The following is a 19,552-nucleotide window of genomic DNA, read 5'->3' on the forward strand; positions in this document are numbered from 1 at the left end:
ATATATATCTTTATTTAAGAAAAAATATTGATAATGCAAAATAAAATAAAAACATGAAACAAAATTGTATGATCATTCTCACTCCAAAATGTCTTCATTTAAAGCTGATAGAGAAGAGTGATTGTAATATACCATTGAGAAGAAGTACCTTTGGCCTGTCATCATTTTTTTTTTCAGAGGACCCCATGACTATAGACTTCAAACAGAACTAAAAGTATTAAAACATATAACGTGTCATTGTGGCTTCTCTAGAAAGTTGAAAATGTGGTTGCTGTCAAATCAAAATTGAGAGCATTTGTAGAGATTCTAGTGTGGTAATTTTGTATTTGTGTGATGACATTTTTGTATTTTTGTAAAGAAATTTTTGCTTGTTTGTTTGTCTTTTTTTTTTTTTTTTTTTTACATTAACCTGCCTAGGGTCTAAAAATGAAAATCTGTCCCATTGTACATTTTTTACCATGTAGTATTAATGTGTAAAGTGATTAAATAAACCAATAAACAACAATGTTGTGATAGTATTTTCTTCCCCGTTGTGATTAAAGGTTACGAGGACATATTCATTTGAAATAAATATGATGTGCACAGATAAATCATTTATAATAAATACTGCAATATTCCTTAAAAAAGAACAAGATTTTTCAATTTTGATTTCAATGTGACTTAAAAATTCCATGCTTGCTCTGATTTGATCCACTAATGTCTGCAGTCTCATCTTGTTTATTCGTGTACAGTAGTGGCCAAAATTGTCCAGCCTTAATTGGAAAATTGGCATCTTCACCCTTTATTCAAATTTTATTAAAATTGGGTTAAAGATTGTGTTAGCATATTGCGCAGTTGTGCTAGATTTAATTGTTTTATTTGCAATCAACATTTTTGTACAGGCTGTCATGCAAAGCAATTATGAACACATACAAAAACCAGAGAGAACCAGTGAAATATTGTTTACAATCAATGTATGCTTTTTCATGTGAGCTTTTGTTTTTTTTCTGTGAATTTTTTGCATAGTAAAAGAACACATGTAGTTTGCCCCCTTTTTTGCCAATTAATTTGTCAGAAAAATACCTTGACCAAGTTTAGTGTTTTGTTTTTCCCTTATATTTAGAATATTTAATAAAACTTGTAGGGTCATTAAAAACAAATTAACCCTCCAGACATCACTTTTGGCAACTACAGTAGTACATAAACATATATATATAATATCCTATACATATGTATAGCAATAAAAGTATAGCAATAAAAGCAAGAGTTACCCTGATTTATAGCGAATGGATGCTTAATGTCAAATAAATAACTCGTGTGTGTGTGTGTATATATATATATATATATGAGTTATTTATTTGACATTAAGCACCCATTCGCTATAAATCAGGGTAGCTCTTGCTTTCCTCCACTAGATGGCAGCAGAGCCAATAAAACGCATTTATTGCTGAGGTTTAGAGAGAAATACTGGGACATCCTGAAACCAAACAGTTATAAAAGCTGCAACCTCACATATTATTAAATATATCTGTTTTCAGTGATTTAGCTGTATTTGATCATCTTTAACCATTCAGAAATGTATCTACAAAAAAGTAACACACAAGGCCTGCTAACAATATAGCCTGCCTATTATGATCTTAAGTCAGTGATGAATCAGCAAAGTCATTAAAATAAGTGAGAATAATGAATACCAAATATCAAAACAGAAATCAATTCAGAAGCTTTCTTTAAAGGTACACTATGTAACTTTTGGCCCACGAGTGGGTAAAAAAACCCAAACTGCATGCATTTTGCGGAAGAACATTCTTGTGTGCATACGAACAATTTTAAGAACAAATCAAGATTCACTAAACATTTCGTAATGAAATCTATTAAATTCTACTAAATTTACGAAAAAAATACAGTTAAAAACTGAAACAACACGTATGCAAAAAGTACTTCTACTTCTACTTTTGCCCTGTCCAATTACATACACTTGCGGTTTTTCCACTTGACCACCTGTCAACTTACATGACGTACTTCCTGTATTTGTCCCAAGTGTTCAAGTAGGCGTGAAGACTGTAAGTGCACGTGCAGAACTGAATACCGGATGGGACTCACATAGTGTTGCATAAAAATGCAAGTTTACAGAGCTTTTTTTTTTTTAAAATAGGCCTTTGCATTTTAAAATAAACTTCAGTTAAGTAGTCGCTATAACTAACAGAAACCACAATTTTAAAGCTGTGGTGCTTAATGCCTAATTGATAAAAAGCAGTTGCAAATGATGCACATTTTATTTGTGCACAGATAAGTAGGCCTACGCAATGTGTATTTTGTACAACACTTTATGTTTTACTTCCAAATTATATGTAATATCAAATTAGGAATATTGTCCTTGACATCTCGCACTTTCGGGGCACGCGAGTTCCCTAACATAATGCATGATGAATACGCTTAGCCTCGAATACCGCTCTGCAGCGGTTTTCAAGATAGTGTGGGTTTAGTGTGCTGTAGGCCTACTTTGGCATTTTTAAGACATGACAGTCTTGCGCACTTATATATCATGTCATGTGCAGGCGCTCTCAAGTGGCCAAGACCGCAAGTGTGGGTAGGCTATTTGGACGCGGCATCTGTATGGCCTTATAATTTTGTTAAGAACTTATATTTCATCCTAACACAACTCTATTATACTGAAGAATGTTCCAATTACCAAGATCAGAGCCCTCTCCCTGGACAGCACGCCAAATACGTTTACCAATTTAATCTATCCAACTGATTTGTAAGTGTGAACTCGTGAAATATATTATATATAATCCATATATAAAATTAAATTATATAATAAAATGCTTAAAGGTTCTCTAAGCGATGTCGGGTGACGTCACTTCTTGTTGATGTATTGTCAAACAAAACGGAGGCTAGCTAGACCCTCCCTCCTCCTCATGCGCGCACTAACCCCCCAAACCCCGCCCCCAAGTCCTTCTTGTCGGTGATTGGCTGGAACTGTTTGTCATGTTTCGTGGAGCGGGTTAGCCCAGTTTGTTTTTGTCGCAGTTTGTGGAGCATGGGCTGTCTACAGAGATCGCGTTTCTTTACAGTGTGTTCAGGGGACAGGCAGCCAGCGGTTAGTGAGGAGATGTTTGCTGTATGTGACAAAAAATATTTTGGCCTAAAAAACGCTTGACATCGCTTAGAGCACCTTTAATTTAATTTTAAATAGGCCTACATTCCATTAGATCAGCTGCAAGGTTTCTCTGAATAACGAGGATTTACGCGTATGTACAGTTAGCTAATGAGAAATGAGGCTAAGATAAAAGGTTTTTATTGTGAGAACTGGTCAGAATGGCACACTTGGCTATGGCATCGCTTGAGGATCGGGCGAGGCCGCGTCTGCAAACAGCGGTAAGTTTGGTGAGAGAGCTGAGGAAAGCCCTTATATGGTGATGTTTGGGAGTGTTTTATGCAAATGACTAATCTCGTGGACGCGCCGCTCAGAATACTCCAAATTCACTTACATCAGAAGGATGTTAAGAACACCTTTATGTGCATACGAACTTGTTGTGAATTATGCGGAGATGTTTCATGAGAAGTTCTTCTGTGCGTACAAATACGAAATCATCCACGCAATTAGTGAACAGCACTGTTTTGGTTGTGCATCGACTCCTTGTGACTGTGCGATGAATATGGTACTGATCATAAAACATTCACTATAGACTTAAAGGTGCAGTGTGTAGATTTTAGCGGCATCTAGCGGTTCGGTTGCGAGTTGCACTAAGGGCTCAGCCCATTGCTCACCCCTCCCTTTCGAAGAAGCTACGGTTGCTAAAACGGGCCAAACAAATTGTCATCTGAGACAGCAGAGAACAGCCAGAGTAAGCCAAGTTTCTGTACCACAGTCCATTATAAACCACATCATGGATAAAGTTTACAAAGCCATAGTAAGGTGAGGATCAAGGGTCTTAATATATAATATAATAATAGTAATCAGCTGATTGTCTCACAAATGTAACCAGCACATTTCTCCCCACATAGCAAACCCATAATACAGCGAGGGAGAAGAACCACATGAAACTATCCAACTACATATTTTTTCTAAGAGGGTAGTAAAAGTTTAGCTGGCTAATATGAGCTGTTATAAAAATATTGTTTTTTTCTCTGGTTTTGAAAACTCTTCGCGATCGACTTGTCGACCGCGATCGACGGGTTGGTGATTCCTGTAACATACTGTTTTACGGTCAATAGTACTAATCAGCTGATTGTCAAAGCCATAACACAGCGAGGGAGAAGAACTAAGTTACATGAAACAATCCAACTACATATTTTACACCACTGACAAGGGAAAAGTCACTACTCACGGTGTCTATGGCTAGCTTCTAGCTTTCTGCGGCTTCTCTTTCAAGGTATGAACAAAACGCGCTCTGTAGCGCTGTTTGTTCGCATTCGGCTACGGTAGAAACATGACGTCACAATATGTCGACCTTCATAGAAGGGGGTGCCCGCGGCTATGTAGATATAAATGTCTCATTCTAAGGTAATAAAAACATAACGGTTCATTGAGTAAGGTCTTTATACACCACTGAACACATAGTTATGGATCTTATATTGCATTTCTGTCAATAGATCCTCAGAAATATTACACATTGCACCTTTAATGTAACTCTACACCTGTGCTTAACATTGTAACATCATAATTCACCCGCTAAATTGATAAATGTATCCGATTTTTCATATCAGCAGAAAAGTATACAGGGATAAGCTGGGTTCTCTTGAGCAGAGTTGGGTTCTTTTTCCACAGCAGTTTTAAGGAGAAAATACTCAGTAATGGTGTTGATTTTGCACATGGTTTGTCATATTAAATATTTTAATCATATAAAAAACCACATAGACAAACAACATTGAACCACCGTACATTACTACCCATTAAAAGACACTGTACCTCCTTGAAAATAAATTCCAGCACAACTGAAATCCCTTATGCTCTGTTTGAGAGCTACATTTGGCAATTTATCTGTTCAATAAAATACCATGCTCACATTTTGAGTAATAGAAATGCCATGTCCGTGTTACTTAAAACATAAATCGCCCTCTCTGAAAAACCAAGCCAATGTTGATTCTCGTTTTATTACGAGCTCTGGAGTGTTCAGCAAACTTTTTGTCAGCAAACTCTCTGTTCGGCGTTTTTTTTTAAGTGCGTGATTTCCCTGAAGTTCGAGATTTAGCTGCTCCATGTCGAACTTTCTCAATTGTTGTGACAATTAACCTGCCACTCCCACACCATACACTCGTCAAAGCCGGAGCAACTTTTCTCTATTTACGGATATGACGAGACACGCACGGGTGAGTGATGTGTGTACGCAATTTCCCGTGAAACCATCCCAACAGGTCACTTAAAATAATCCCAATATAAGCACTAATAAAAGGCTTGCCATAGTGAATCAGGGTAAGACAAAAACACATTTTGGAAGAATGATTGATGATGTATTGACTCATTATTTACATTCTGTTCATTCTGAACTATGTAACGGTTCACAAAATTCACAGTTCGGTTCGATACAGTGGTGTTACGGTTCGGTACATTTTTGATACAGGAAAAAGAAAGAAATGCAAGAGAAATTTCCTATTTATTAAAAGAAAAAATATTTTTAAATAAGTTTGAGTTTTCCTACATCTTGAAACGTTCAGGTTTATAAATGGGGGTAAACTTTGAAGGATGAACAAATAATGTTTTGGTCATCACATTAAAAATAACATTTAAATATAGGCCTATATTTATATACATAATATTTAGATAATATTTGAGTTTTGAAGTGCTGGAAAAAGATGTGTGAAGTACTTGAAAGCATTTCACTATTCCAGCCAAACTTCCATGGTTACAGTTAGTGTTACTATATTAAATCCATGGTGAATGTTGCTGATCTGTGGACTTAAAGCCTACAACTAGATCATTCACGGCACAATGTTTCTCCTGGTTTCCACGTCAGCGCTGTTTGATCTAATAGAGATCTACGGTTAATAACGGAGAAATTTGAATGCTTCTCACTAGATCTCGCAGCGATGTTATTACTTCAGTGGCAAATTCAAATGTTTTTTTCACTGGATCTCTTAGCGCTGTGTAGTAACAGTGTCGCTTGATCAAGATCGGCTCGCGCTGCACAGATGTTGCTGGTCCGAACTGATAAATGGTCCGTGAAGCACATAGACAAAAAAAAAATGGTCCCTTTAAATGCTCTGAATGTGTGCTCACGTGGAACGCGTGTCAGCGCCATTTGCTTCTGGTGTGTTTACGTTCTAGAAATAAATGACACGCGCATTCGTGTGCTCCATGGGAGAAGTTGTCTCTTGCAATTTACTGCAATTTCCACACTGGTGACCCCGACATTAGTCTGCTGGACGTATCCAGAGACACGACACGACCTTGACCGCGAACGCTGTCCCCCTTAAACTCCCCGAATTCTGGGAATCGTCGGCATCTGCATGGTTCGCCCAGACTGAAGCGCAGTTCGCGTTGCGTGAGATCACCGCGGATACAACGAAATACTACTACGTTGTGTCGGCTCTCGGAAATTCAACGGCATCCAGAGTGGTGAGCCTTCTTACAAATCCTCCGGAAAATAAGAAGTATGCAGCACTCAAAGCCCACCTGTTGAAAACATTTGAACTGTCGGACACTGAGAGAGCCAGCAGGCTTTTCTCACTTCATGGACTGGGTGACAGCAAACCGTCTGAGCTCATGGAACGTATGCTGGATCTTTTGGGCGAGCACAGACCCGATTTTCTATTCATCCAGCTTTTCCTGCGTCAGCTACCTTCCCAAGTGAGAGCTGCATTAGCCAACACCACAATCACTGACTGTCGGAGACTGGCTGAGGAGGCTGATAAATTTTTCCTGGCGAGTCAAGGACATTGTGCGGCCGCGCTTTTTCCCGCGTACTTCGCTTCGGTGACAAGGGACGATTCCACACTCATCGCTGCAACCACTTCTCGTCGGCAGCAGTCTTCTGGCCCCCAACAGCTTTCAGGCTTGTGTTTCTACCATGCAAAGTTTGGAAGTAAGGCTACCAAATGCCGTTCACCATGCAGTTTCGGCGGTTCGGGAAACGAGCACCATCTCGCCACTACTGGTCCACCCGTCTACGCCCGTGCTCGGCGCCTCGACCCGACCAAGTTTGCCATGGCAAAGGCTGAGTTTGCTAACATGGAATGCCTGGGCATAGTCCGCCGATCCGACAGCCCGTGGGCGTCACCCCTCCATATCGTCCCCAAACCGGGTGGCGGCTGGCGCCCGTGCGGCGACTACCGGCAGCTTAATGAGGCAATGACACCTGACCGATACCCTGTCCCAAACATACAGGATTTTTCAGCACACCTGGCTGGCAAGGTGATTTTTTCCAAAGTGGACCTCGTCCGGGGATACCATCAGGTGCCGGTACACCCACTGGACATTCCCAAAACGGCAGTGATCAAGCCGTTTAGTCTGTTTGAGTTTCTGCGCATGCCGTTCGGCCTTAAAAACACCGCCCAATCTTTTCAGCGCCTCATGGACTCTGTTTTGCGGGACCTGCCTTTCCTTTTTGTGTACTTGGACGACATCCTGGTAGCGAGCACATCCAAGTCTCAGCACCTGGCACACTTTTTGAGCGGCTTAGCCAACATGGATTAATTGTCAACCCCGCCAAGTGCCAGTTCGGTCTCTCCACCATCGACTTCCTGGGACACTAAGGATGGGGCAGTCCCTCTCCCATCAAAGGTGGAGGCAGTCACACAGTTCCCACGCCGGCTCACTGTCAAATCCCTGCAGGAGTTTCTTGGCATGGTGAATTTTTACTACCGCTTCATCCCTCGAGCCGCTCAGCTCATGCGAGCAAGATGTGGACTGGACTGATGGCAGGGACAAGGCTTTTGCTGCCACTAAGGCTGCCCTAGCGAACGCCACCATGCTGGCACATCCTTCTCCTACATCCCCCATCGCCATCACCTCGGACGCCTTGGACTACGCCGTCGGTGCTGTCTACGAGCAGTGGGTTGGCGGGGCCTGGCAGCCGCTGGCTTTCTTTAGCCATCAGCTGCGCCCCTGTGAGCGGAAGTACAGCACTTTCGATCGGGAGCTGCTTAGTTTAGTTTAGTTTAGTTTATTTGTTTAGCACGTTTAGTACAAGTACAGAACAATGCAAGGAGGGAACGAAGCCACTCTAGGCTTGTACAGAGTTCCACTCCTGCTCCTATTAAGTCATGAGACATGCAAACTAAACATCAAAAAAGAATAATAAACAAAACTCACAATAAAAAACAAACAAACAAACAACAAACGATACAAAGTAATTCAATACAAACAAACAATGCCTAGAAAAGACTACATAAAGGCGTCAGGCTAGCAATAGCTGCTGGGTCTCTACCTCGCCATCAGACACTTTCGTTCAATGCTGGAAGGCCGACACTTCACTGCTTTTGAGGACCACAAGCCACTAACTTTTGCCATGGCCAAGGTGGCTGAGCCGTGGTCCGGCCGCCAGCACCGTCATCTGTCCTACATTTCAGAGTTCACCACGGACTTGCAGCACGTTGCTGGTAAGAATAACCGCGTAGCGGACTGCCTATCACGGGCTGTGGCAGGGGCAGTCCATCTTGGTTTGGATTACGACCGCATGGCGGCGGCTCAGTCCACAGACCCGGATGTGCAACTCCTGAAGACCTCGAATACAGGGCTGCAGATCGAGGACGTGGTTTTTGGTGATGCTGGCACTACGCTCCTGTGTGACATCTCCTCAGGTAGTCCTCGGCCGGTCGTTCCCTCGGAATGGAGACGACAATTTTTGATGCAATCCATGGTCTCTCCCACCCAGGTTCAAAAGCATCACAGAGACTGGTTGCAGCAAAGTTCGTTTGGCACGGCCTCAAGAAGGATGTTAGGGACTGGGCTAACACCTGTGTTGAGTGCCAACGGGCCAAAGTACACCGCCACACTAAAGCCCCGTTAGAGTCTTTCCCGGTTCCTGAGAGGCGTTTTGACCATGTAAACGTGGACCTGGTCGGTCCTCTGCCCTCCTCTCACGGTTTCACGTATCTGTTAACCATGGTTGACAGGACCACTCGCTGGCCTGAGGCTGTGCCACTGACGTCAGTGGCGTCCGTCGAGATGACACGGGCATTTATTGGCACCTGGGTCGCCCGTTTCGGCACCCCTTTGGACTTATCCTCTGACCGAGGTGCGCAGTTCACGTCTGAGCTGTGGGACGCTGTTGCACAGAGCCTCGGAGTGTTACTCCACCGCACGACCGCATATCATCCGCAGGCTAACGGACTCCGTGAACGCTTTCATAGGTCGATGAAGGCTGCCCTGCGTGCCAGCCTCAAAGACAGCAACTGGGTCGACAAGCTCCCGTGGGTGATGCTGGGCATCAGGACTGCACCAAAGGAGGACCTTCAGTCCTCATCCGCGGAACTTGTTTATGGACAGCCGCTGCGGGTGCCAGGGGATTTTGTCCCTAGCACCACGGTTCCCTGGTCTGCTACTCTCTAGCGGTCTACTCTACTGGACAATGCGAGGCTTTTCGCACCTGTCCCTACTTCCTGTCACGGACTCCCTCAGTCGCACATCCCCGCTGGTCTTCAGACGGCTGACTATGTTTTCATTCACCACGATGCCCCACAGGGGACCGCTACGCCCGCCCTACGAGGGCCCATTCCGGTTTCTGGAGACGGGGGACAAACATTTTGTGGTGGACGGGCGGCAAACCAGAGCGACTCTCCATTGACCGCCTTAAACCGGCTCACTTGGACATAGCTAGGCCTGTTGACCTGGCTCAGCCCCCACGACGCGGACGGCCTCCTGCTCTGCCCCCACCCCTTGCACCCCTCCCTCCCACACTCCATGCCCCACACCCGTGTCATGACGGGACACAGGTTGCAGTGGGGTCTCCTCGACCTCCGGCACAGCGCAGCCGTTGTGGCCGGCTGATACGCCCACCTCCCCGTTGACTGTTTGGTTCTTCTTCTGATACGGTGAATTCTGGGGGGACGTGTGTGGTGAACGTGAGATACATAGTTCACCCTTGTTGTTGTGTAGTTCTATACACTGTTGGTTGTAAACGCAGCACTTTGTTTCTTCATGACTGTTCAGGGATCGTGGTCCCTTTAAATGCTCTGAATGTGTGCTCACGTGGGACGCGTGTCAGCGCCATTCGTGTGCTCAAAGTGAGAAGTTGTCTCTTGCAATTTACTGCAATTTCCACAAGACTATTTTACTTTTTATCAACTTTATTAATCCGACAAGGGGCAATTAGTTAAGAGCAGCACATGTATACAACAGTACATAACACAGATCACACACATTTCTCACAGCATACAAGCAGTCAACTATGTGTATCGTGATGCATTATTATTCTGCTATTAAAAATGTATTATCATGCAGACAGTAACTTACAATATTGCTCTGAAATGTGCGTGTGACAGTGATTCGTGCGCATACATGTAAGTCAGCATGGCATCGGACGTCAAGTTCGCAAAGAGCTTTATTCAGTCCATTTTAAAATCTGATTTTGGCCGCCTCTCAATTTCTCAGATGGGTTAAACCAAAGATATTACCTCAGAAGTTCAAGTAAATGAACTAGAAATCCACGCTCATTTAAGTGTGTGCATCTATTGCATGGACGGAGAGAAAGCACTGACACCAGCAGGATTTCATCTGACGGTACTTTTTATTTTACACTAAAAAGTTAAATAAGCATATCTGTTCCGTGAGAGCAACAGTACCGCATAACGAGTGTGGTCTCTATATCTACAGACGTTTTTAAATCTAAACTCTAAAAAGCAATGAAATTGTCAGACATCCTTTAGTGCATGCGAGGGAAACAACTGGAAATACAGCGCTGGTTGTTCTCTCCATACTCGACAACGACGGAATCCAACGGCGTGCATGGGCGAAGGTATAATATGTGTATTAAATTGTATGAAATAATCCCGAAAAAACCACAAACACAGCTGAGGGTGACGCTAACAGACAGCAGACAAACGACTAGCAGTGACAGCAGCGGCAATCCACCTGTCAATCAAGTGGCCACGCCCTAAATTATGCAGAACTTTAAGGCTTAATATAATTTAAACAGATGAGTTGTAAAAAAATTCACCCCCCTACAGTCGTCATGAAGGGCAAAATTAGCTATATAGACCAAAACAACTATTTGCCACCAGGCTGTAAACATATTTTTTTCTGCTGTGAAGTTGGGCATTTTAACATGGGGGAGATACAGATTTGACTCCCTTTTGCTGTCAGCCTCAAGTGGCCAGTCGATGAATTGCAGTTTAATTCACTTCCGTGTTGGTTTCAAGAGAGAGACGGGGAGGTTGCCGCTTGGTGAAGCACAATATAATGAGTAGCGCAGTTTCGTTCCGCTTTCATTACGTTTGCCATTTGATGTTGCGCAACGTTGTGGTGGTCGCGCCAGCGCGCCAGCGCGGATTTTGTCGGCAGGAAAAATGGTCCGAGAAATCATTCGGTTTGTATGCGTACCGAACCGGAAGCCTCGTACCGAAATGGTTCAATACGAATACATGTACCGTTACACCCCTATTCTGAACAAAGAAGTTACATAGTGTACCTTTAAATAAATTGCACATGGCTTCTTTCAAGCAAAAAAATCTCTCAATCCAAAAAATCTTTTAACATTTACTCAACATCATGTCTGTCACGGAGTCAACTGAACCATCACTTCCACCCACAGCACCTGATCACTACACTCCGCCCACCCGATCACGGTCACCTGAATTCTAATTACCTGCACCTGCACATCATGATTACACTCCTTTTATCAACCACAGCTCCCTTCACTTCAGTGTATGATCTCGTCTTTACCTGACCCGACTATACCTACCTGTAGTGGTGGGCAGATCGAGGCTTCGTGAAACAATGAAATAGTTGAAGCAAACGTGCTATTTTGTTTCGAGGCTTCGAATCAATCCGACACCCGTCTCCACGGTGACACCTAGTGGTCACTTGCAGGTGTTGATCTGAAACAACTTTGATTTTTAATACAACGAGCCAATAAAAAAATGTTTATTTTTTATTTTTATTATTATTGTATTTTTCTAATATATGAAGCTTGTAACCTGTAGTCTCTTCACAGTGCATAATGTTATTTTGGTAATGAAAAATGAATATTAATAAAAGAAATCAAGCCACAATGTCTCACTTTCTTATAGATTTTTATTCAAAAATATCAATTTCTCTGCTGTTGAAGGACTTAGCCTACTTCTTTTTTTACAGATAATTTCTCCAGCCTTTGAAAAGATTCTCTCACAAGAGACACTTGTTGCTGGCATGCAAAGATATTTTTTTAGCAAGGACATAGAAATGAGGAAAGATTACTGCTCTCTCTTTCCAGTAAGTTAGGGGATCATGAGTTCTGGGCAAAAACGCATCATTGAGGTATTTTTCACTTCCACTGTGGCATCAGCTGTAGCATTGTGTATCATCTGGGTTTGATGGATACGAGTGTCAAAAAGTTCCCATAAACTGTCCTGTGTTTCTACTGGTGTTGATGATGATGATGATGATGATGATGATGGGCCTGATGTTGACATTTGTGGCTCTGAATGAAAATGAAAATCTATTATATGCATCTATCTATTAATCTATCTATCTATGAAACACTCAGAAGCTTCATTTAGCCGTAGTCACGTGACGTGACGTGTGTGTTTTGAACACTGACTGGATAGCTCATGACGTCCTAAACAGTGAAGCCACCGCGCCGCCATATTGTGATTCCCTAGTGAGCTCACGCGTTCTATTGAATCAATAACTTGTATGATTTGACTGAGAAAACATTGCATAACGAGACACCGTCTTTAAATCTAAAGTCTCCCTGAACAGTCTTACAACGCAAACATCCTAAGCATTTAAATGGGTATTTGTTTAAAGCCGGAAATTATTCCTGCTTACTAAAAATTAAGTATATGTGAATTGTGAACTTAAAATTTAGCTCTTTCTGATTGTGTTTTACAGATAGATCAGTAGTCTGCTCAAGTATTTGATTAGTTAGCAAGAACATGTCCAGGAAATGCATAATACAAATTGTATGGGTTAATGTACACCTGTTTCACCTCTTATTTACCCCTTATTTACACTGCACACGTCTGCGGCGCGTTACAGCTGCGACACGGCTAACGTTACCGGAGCTGATCGCGCCCAATCGGCAAATCACGTTGAAATGCTCCCGGTGTGAGTTGACACCGCGTGAATGTAGGAATAAAACATTGTCGGAGCCGTAATGCGCCGCAGATGTGTGCAGTGTAAATAAGGGGTTTACACATAGGCCTACTCAGTTTGCAGTGCATATTTTTTACCATACCCATGTCAACAGGTTGGAGCTTTCACTGCACGCGGATGCCTGTCAATACGTTCCAGGTGCGGTGCGGATACAGCAGTGCAGAGATCGTTTGTGCTGCAGGCGCTGAATTAAAGTGACAGCGCATGGTTCGTGGTCAAACTGAACACGGATTGACATGAAAATATTACATATATGCATTTAATTAAATTTATAAGAAGTAATGCATTGAATAATACGTTTATTGGGTTTAAACTTGAATACGTCTGTGAAAGAATGCATAGTAGGCTATACATTTTTTTTAAACAACACGGAAATAGCGACAATTGTGCATATAAATTACTATATATGGGCTTAAAGTACAACCTGTGAGCAGTTTTTCAAGATCCTTTGGTGATCTTCGTTTTACACTTGTTGATGCGCAGCGGGTCATCTTAAAAGTGCCGTCAGAGCTACCTATCGCTGTATAACGGCCGTTGGGGCCCTCTGCTGGTAGGGAATCGTAAGATGGCCGCTCGAACACTTCCGGTGGCTTCACTGCCTGGTGGCAGTTTAGAACGTCATGAGCTAATGGGTTTCGAATCATCTGCGCTTCGGGATCTCGGAAAGCTTCGGAACGACTGTTTCGCGTCAGCCATCCCTACCTACCTGTCTGACCAGGAATCATTATGGCAAGCCGACGTCCCTGTTACAAGGTTGTTGTCAGCATTTCTCACCCACTTCAAAGAAGTTTTCAGTCAAACCCATGGGCGTAGGTTTGGTCTCAGCTTTGGTGGGGACATCCCCCACCCCCCCCACCCCGGGAATTATTTTGTTGTAAGATAACAGTGCTTTAATGGCGATTTCCTTTGTCATTTCAGACTGCTGGCAATACAGAATATCACAATACAGAAAGTGAATCTACTTCATCTCATTATATTGTATCCTGACCCCGATACACCATCCTGTATACTGTCAATAAAGAGCTAGTATAACTCTATAATCTCAAAAATGCACTCTCAAAAAATAAAAACCTGAGACTGTGTAATGCTGAACAACCAAACATTTTATTTAACATAAATTATTATGTACATTAGTTTCCGTGCTGCACACTCCTAATTAATCCTCCTAACCTTGAAAGATTGCAGAAGTTAGGTTTAACTGTAACAATATCCTGGGTAACCAGGATCACCAGTTAATACTATTTTCCACAGTAGAATCTGCATTTGAAAGCCTGGTCAGTCACTACTACTGATAGTTATTTGTGTGGCAAGTTATTTTGCCTACTTACACTCTGCTTTATGAAAAAGCTTCGTATGTCCCCTTTCTTCTTCTTGGGTGACAGACATAGCTGATCTACAAAGTACAAAAAGGGGCAAAAAAACAGAATATTAAAATGTTTTACTCTGGCCTTTGTATATGGCAGGCAGAGAGACAGCCCTGGTAACTTACCGTCGGCGTCGTCACGCGCGCACACACGCACACACCACCTGCTCGCTGCCAGTGAGTGCAAGCACAAAAAGTAGTCCCGGCCCGCGCGTGTAGCCTGTCAGATACCCCGCCGCCAATCAAATTACGGCGTATCTTGTACTGTCGTCGTCCTGGCCGTTGGAATCGATCCAAATAGCAGCGCAAAGATCCAAATGCAGCGCAAATATCAAAATAGTTCAAAGTTCAAAAGAGCTTGCTAAATATTGGTGGGGACAAATTTGTCATCTCAAAATATTGATTGGGACTAGTACCTAGTGTCCCCCCCTAAACCTACGCCCTTGGTCAAACCACTTCAACGCTATCTGTCCATGATCAACTTTTTCACCTTAATCAAGCTAACCAATCGGTGAGTTCATAATCTTTATATTTTCATACACTTGCAGTAGCAAGTGGATGGAATGAATCCGCTCTACTCACAGCCTATCGTCAAGGTCTAGATCCTGAGATTCGCCAATTTATGGTTATTGATGACAATATGGGATTAGAGAACTTCATCCAGAAGTCTATCCGAGTTTCTCAACGACTTTCTGCGTGCTCTCTAACAAAACCCGCTTTTCAGATTAGAGTCCAATAAGAAGACGGAGATTCCTCTAGAGTATCTGGCGTTCCAGGATTTGTTCAGCAAGCGGTTGGCAACGCAACTACCACAACATCGGCCATGGGACTGTGCCATCGACCTGCTACCTGGGGCGACTCTTCCCAAGGGTCGAGTATATCCACTGTCCATACCGGAACAGAAGGCCATGGAGGAGTACATCAAGGAGGCCGTCCGTCAGGAGTTCATTCGCCCGTCAACATCCCGTGTTGCTTCCAGTTTCTTTTTTGTGGCAAAGATGGACGGAGGCTTGCGGCCATGTATTGATTACCGGACCCTCAACTCACAGACCATCAAGTATAGTTATCCCCTTCCTCTGGTCCCTTCTGCCTTGGAACAGCTTCGTGGTGCCTGTGTCTTTTCCAAATTAGATCTTTGAAGTGCTATAACCTGATTCGTATCCGTAAGGGCGATGAATGGAAGACGGCCTTTGTAACACCTGGGCACTACGAATACTGGGTTATGCCATATGGTCTGTCCAATGCTCCTTCAGTCTTTCAGAGTTACATGAACGAGATATTCAGAGACTTCCTTCATCGCTTTGTCATTGTCTATATCTACTACAGTGGTGTGAAAAAGTGTTTGCCCCCTTCCTCATTTCCTGTTCCTTTGCATGTTTGTCACACTTAAGTGTTTCGGAACATCAAACCAATTTAAACAATAGTCAAGGACAACACATGTAAACACAAAATGCAATTTGTAAATGAAGGTGTTTATTATTAAAGGTGAAAAAAAATCCAAACCATCATGGCCCTGTGTGAAAAAGTGATTGCCCCCTAAACCTAATAACTGGTTGGGCCACCCTTAGCAGCAACAACTGCAACCAAGCGTTTGCGATAACGTGCAATGAGGCTTTTACAGCGTCCTGGAGGAATTTTGGCCCACTCATCTTTGCAGAATTGTCCTAATTCAGTTACATTAGAGGGTTTTCGAGCATGAACGGCCTTTTTAAGGTCATACCACAACATCTCAATAGGATTCAGGTCAGGACTTTGGCTAGGCCACTCCAAAGTCTTCATTTTGTTTTTCTTCAGCCATTCGGTGGTGGACTTGCTGGTGTGTTTAGGATCATTTTCCTGCTGCAGAACCCAAGTTCGTTTCAGCTTGAGTACACGAACAGATGGTCGGACATTCTCCTTCAGGATCTCTTGGTAGACAGCAGAATTCATAGTTCCTTTTATCACGGCAAGTCTTCCAGGTCCTGAAGCAGCAAAACAGCCCCAGACCATCACACTACCACCACCATATTTTACTGTTGGTATAATGTTCTTTTTATGAAATGCAGTGTTCCTTCTACGCCAGATATACTTGGACACACACCTTCCAAAGAGTTCCACTTTTGTCTCATCGGTCCACACAATGTTGTCCCAAAAGTCTTGGGGATCATCAAGATGTGTTGTGGAGAAATTGAGACGAGCTTTGATGTTCTTTTTGCTCAGCAGTGGTTTTCTCCTTGGAACTCTGCCATGCAGGCCATTTTTGCCCAGTCTTTTCCTGATGGTGGAGGCATGAACGCTGACCTTAACTGAGGCAAGTGAGGCCTGCAGTTCTTTGGACGTTGTTGTGGGGTCTTTTGTGACTTCTTGGATGAGTCGTCGCTGCGCTCTTGGGGTAATTTTGGGCGGCCGGCCACTCCTGGGAAGGTTCACCACTGTTCCATGTCTTCGCCATTTGTGAATAATGGCTCTCACTGTGGTTCGCTGGATTCCCAAAGCTTTGGAAATGGCTTTATAACCCTTTCCAGACTGATAGATCTCAATTACTTTCTTTCTCAATTGTTACTGAATTTATTTGTGTCTCGGCATGATGTGTAGCTTTTAAGGATCTTCTGGTGGACCTTACTGTGCCAAGCAGCTCCTATTTAAGTGATGCCTTGATTGTGAACAGGTGTGGCAATAATCAGGCCTGGGTGTGGCTAGAGAAATTGAACTCAGGTGTGGAAAACCACAGTTATAGTATGTTTTAACAAGGGGGGCAATCACTCTTTCACACAGGGCCATGATGGTTTGGATTTTTTTTTCACCTTTAATAATAAACACCTTCATTTACAAATTGCATTTTGTGTTTACTTGTGTTGTCCTTGACTATTGTTTAAATTGGTTTGATGTTCCGAAACACTTAAGTGTGACAAACATGCAAAGGAACAGGAAATGAGGAAGGGGGCAAACACTTTTTCACACCACTGTATATCCTGATATTCTCCCAGAATCTAGATGACCACCGTCGACACGTGAAACAGGTCCTACAGCGCCTCCGGGAACAACATCTCTACTTGAAGTTAGAGAAATGTGAGTTCCACACATCCACAGTTCAATTCCTCGGTTACATCATACACCAACGAGGCTTCCAGATGGATCAGAGGAAGGTGGAAGCCATCCGCACCTGGCCTCAGCCATCACCATCAAAGAACTACAGAGATTCCTTGGATTGGACTTCATCATTACCTACCGACCTGGACATAAGAATTCCAAAGCCGATGCTCTCTCCCGTCTTCATCAACCTGATCTGGAATCCGCGACTCCTGAAACCATCCTCCCTCCAGCCATGATCGTCAGCCCCATCCTCTGGTCGTTAGACGAAGAAATTAGCCAAGACACCCATACCGAACCTGCTCCATCGGGAGGTCCAGGAGGGCGTATCTACGTTCCATCCTCCTGTCGCTTACCCCTTCTGGACTGGGGTTCACCGGAGTTCACATCTCCGGGCTCTGGACACCCAGATAGCCAGCGAACCCTCGCACTCCTCAGCCAACGCTACTGGTGGCCGTCTATGACCCAAGACGTCTCCCGATACCTCAAGAGCTGCTCAGTCTGTGCCATCACCAACACTCCCCGTAGACTGCCAGCAGGCAAACTGGTTCCTCTAACCATTCCTCATCGTCCCTGGTCCCACATAGGAGTCGATTTCATGACCGATCTTGGTTCAAATACCTGCATCTTTGTCATTGTCGATTGATTTTCCAAAGCCTGCAAGTTAATCTCTCTCAAGGGCCTGCCCACAGCCTTCGAAACAGCCAAAGCACTATTCCATAATGTTTTACCGTCATTTTGGCATTCCAGAAGATATCGTATCCTACCGAGGTCCTCAGTTTATCTCCCGTGTCTGGCAAGCCTTCTTCAAGCTCCTTGGAGTCTCCATCAGTTTATCCTCCGGTTACCATCCTCAGACCAACGGCCAGACTGAGCATAAGATCCAAGAGATCGGGAGGTACTTGAGGTCATACTGCCACCACCAGAACCAGAACAGCTGGAACCGGTTCCTTCCCTGGGCGGAGTACGCCCAGAACTCTCTGTGCCAGTCTACCACCGGGCTTACTCCGTTCCAATGCATCTTGGGATACCAACCACCCCTGTTTCCTTGGTCCGGCAAGCCATACGCTGATTTCACGTAGCCGGCATTTTGAAATGGCTCCGGTGGGAAGAAAACCGGAAGTGTCACCTTTCGCGAATGCGATGGCGTATTGTTGTGTTTAATGTAGAAATTAGTTATTTTAAAAATGTACATACATTTCTTTCATACTTTAGACTATATACAGTGAAATTCATTTATAAATAAAATATTTTTTTTATATACAATTCAGAATGTAAAAAAAGAAGCAGGAACGAACTATATACATATCCTATATTGGATATTAACATCCAATAGTGTAAATCGCGGCAGCAGCTTCAGGTTGGTAGTCCAAGGCACTGTTGTCTATCTGTACTTCCAGGGTTCTTCCCACCGGAGCCTCGCTTTCTATTTCAAAATGGCGGCTGCGTGAAATCAGCGTATTGGAGGTTCCAGCTGTTCACCACTGGTTCGAGCAGAGCGAGAGGGTATGGGACTCAGCTCATGTACATCTAGCAGGCAGTGCGAAGACACACCGCTCAGGCCAACGTCCGAAGATCCGAAACGCCACAGTATCAAAGTATGGTTATCCACCCGTGACATCCGTCTTCGCCTGCCCTGCTGCCGTAAGCTGAGTCCTCGCTACATAGGTCCTTTCACCATCCAGAGGCATGGTCACCTACCGGCTCAACCTCCCAGCACAATACCGTATCTCACCATCCTTTCACGTTTCCCTCCTAAAGCCTTATTCTGAACCTTTGTCTCCTCTCTACTCAGAACCTGGTGAAGCTGACGTACCTCCTCCTCCCGAAGAACTCATCTACAGAGTACAATCCATAATCAACTCGCGGCGATGGGACAATCGACTAGAATATCTGGTAGATTG

The sequence above is a fragment of the Rhinichthys klamathensis genome, unplaced genomic scaffold (genome assembly GCF_029890125.1).
Source record: "Rhinichthys klamathensis goyatoka isolate OS25496 unplaced genomic scaffold, OSU_Roscu_1.1 h1tg000295l_1, whole genome shotgun sequence".
Taxonomy (NCBI): Eukaryota; Metazoa; Chordata; class Actinopteri; order Cypriniformes; family Leuciscidae; genus Rhinichthys; species Rhinichthys klamathensis.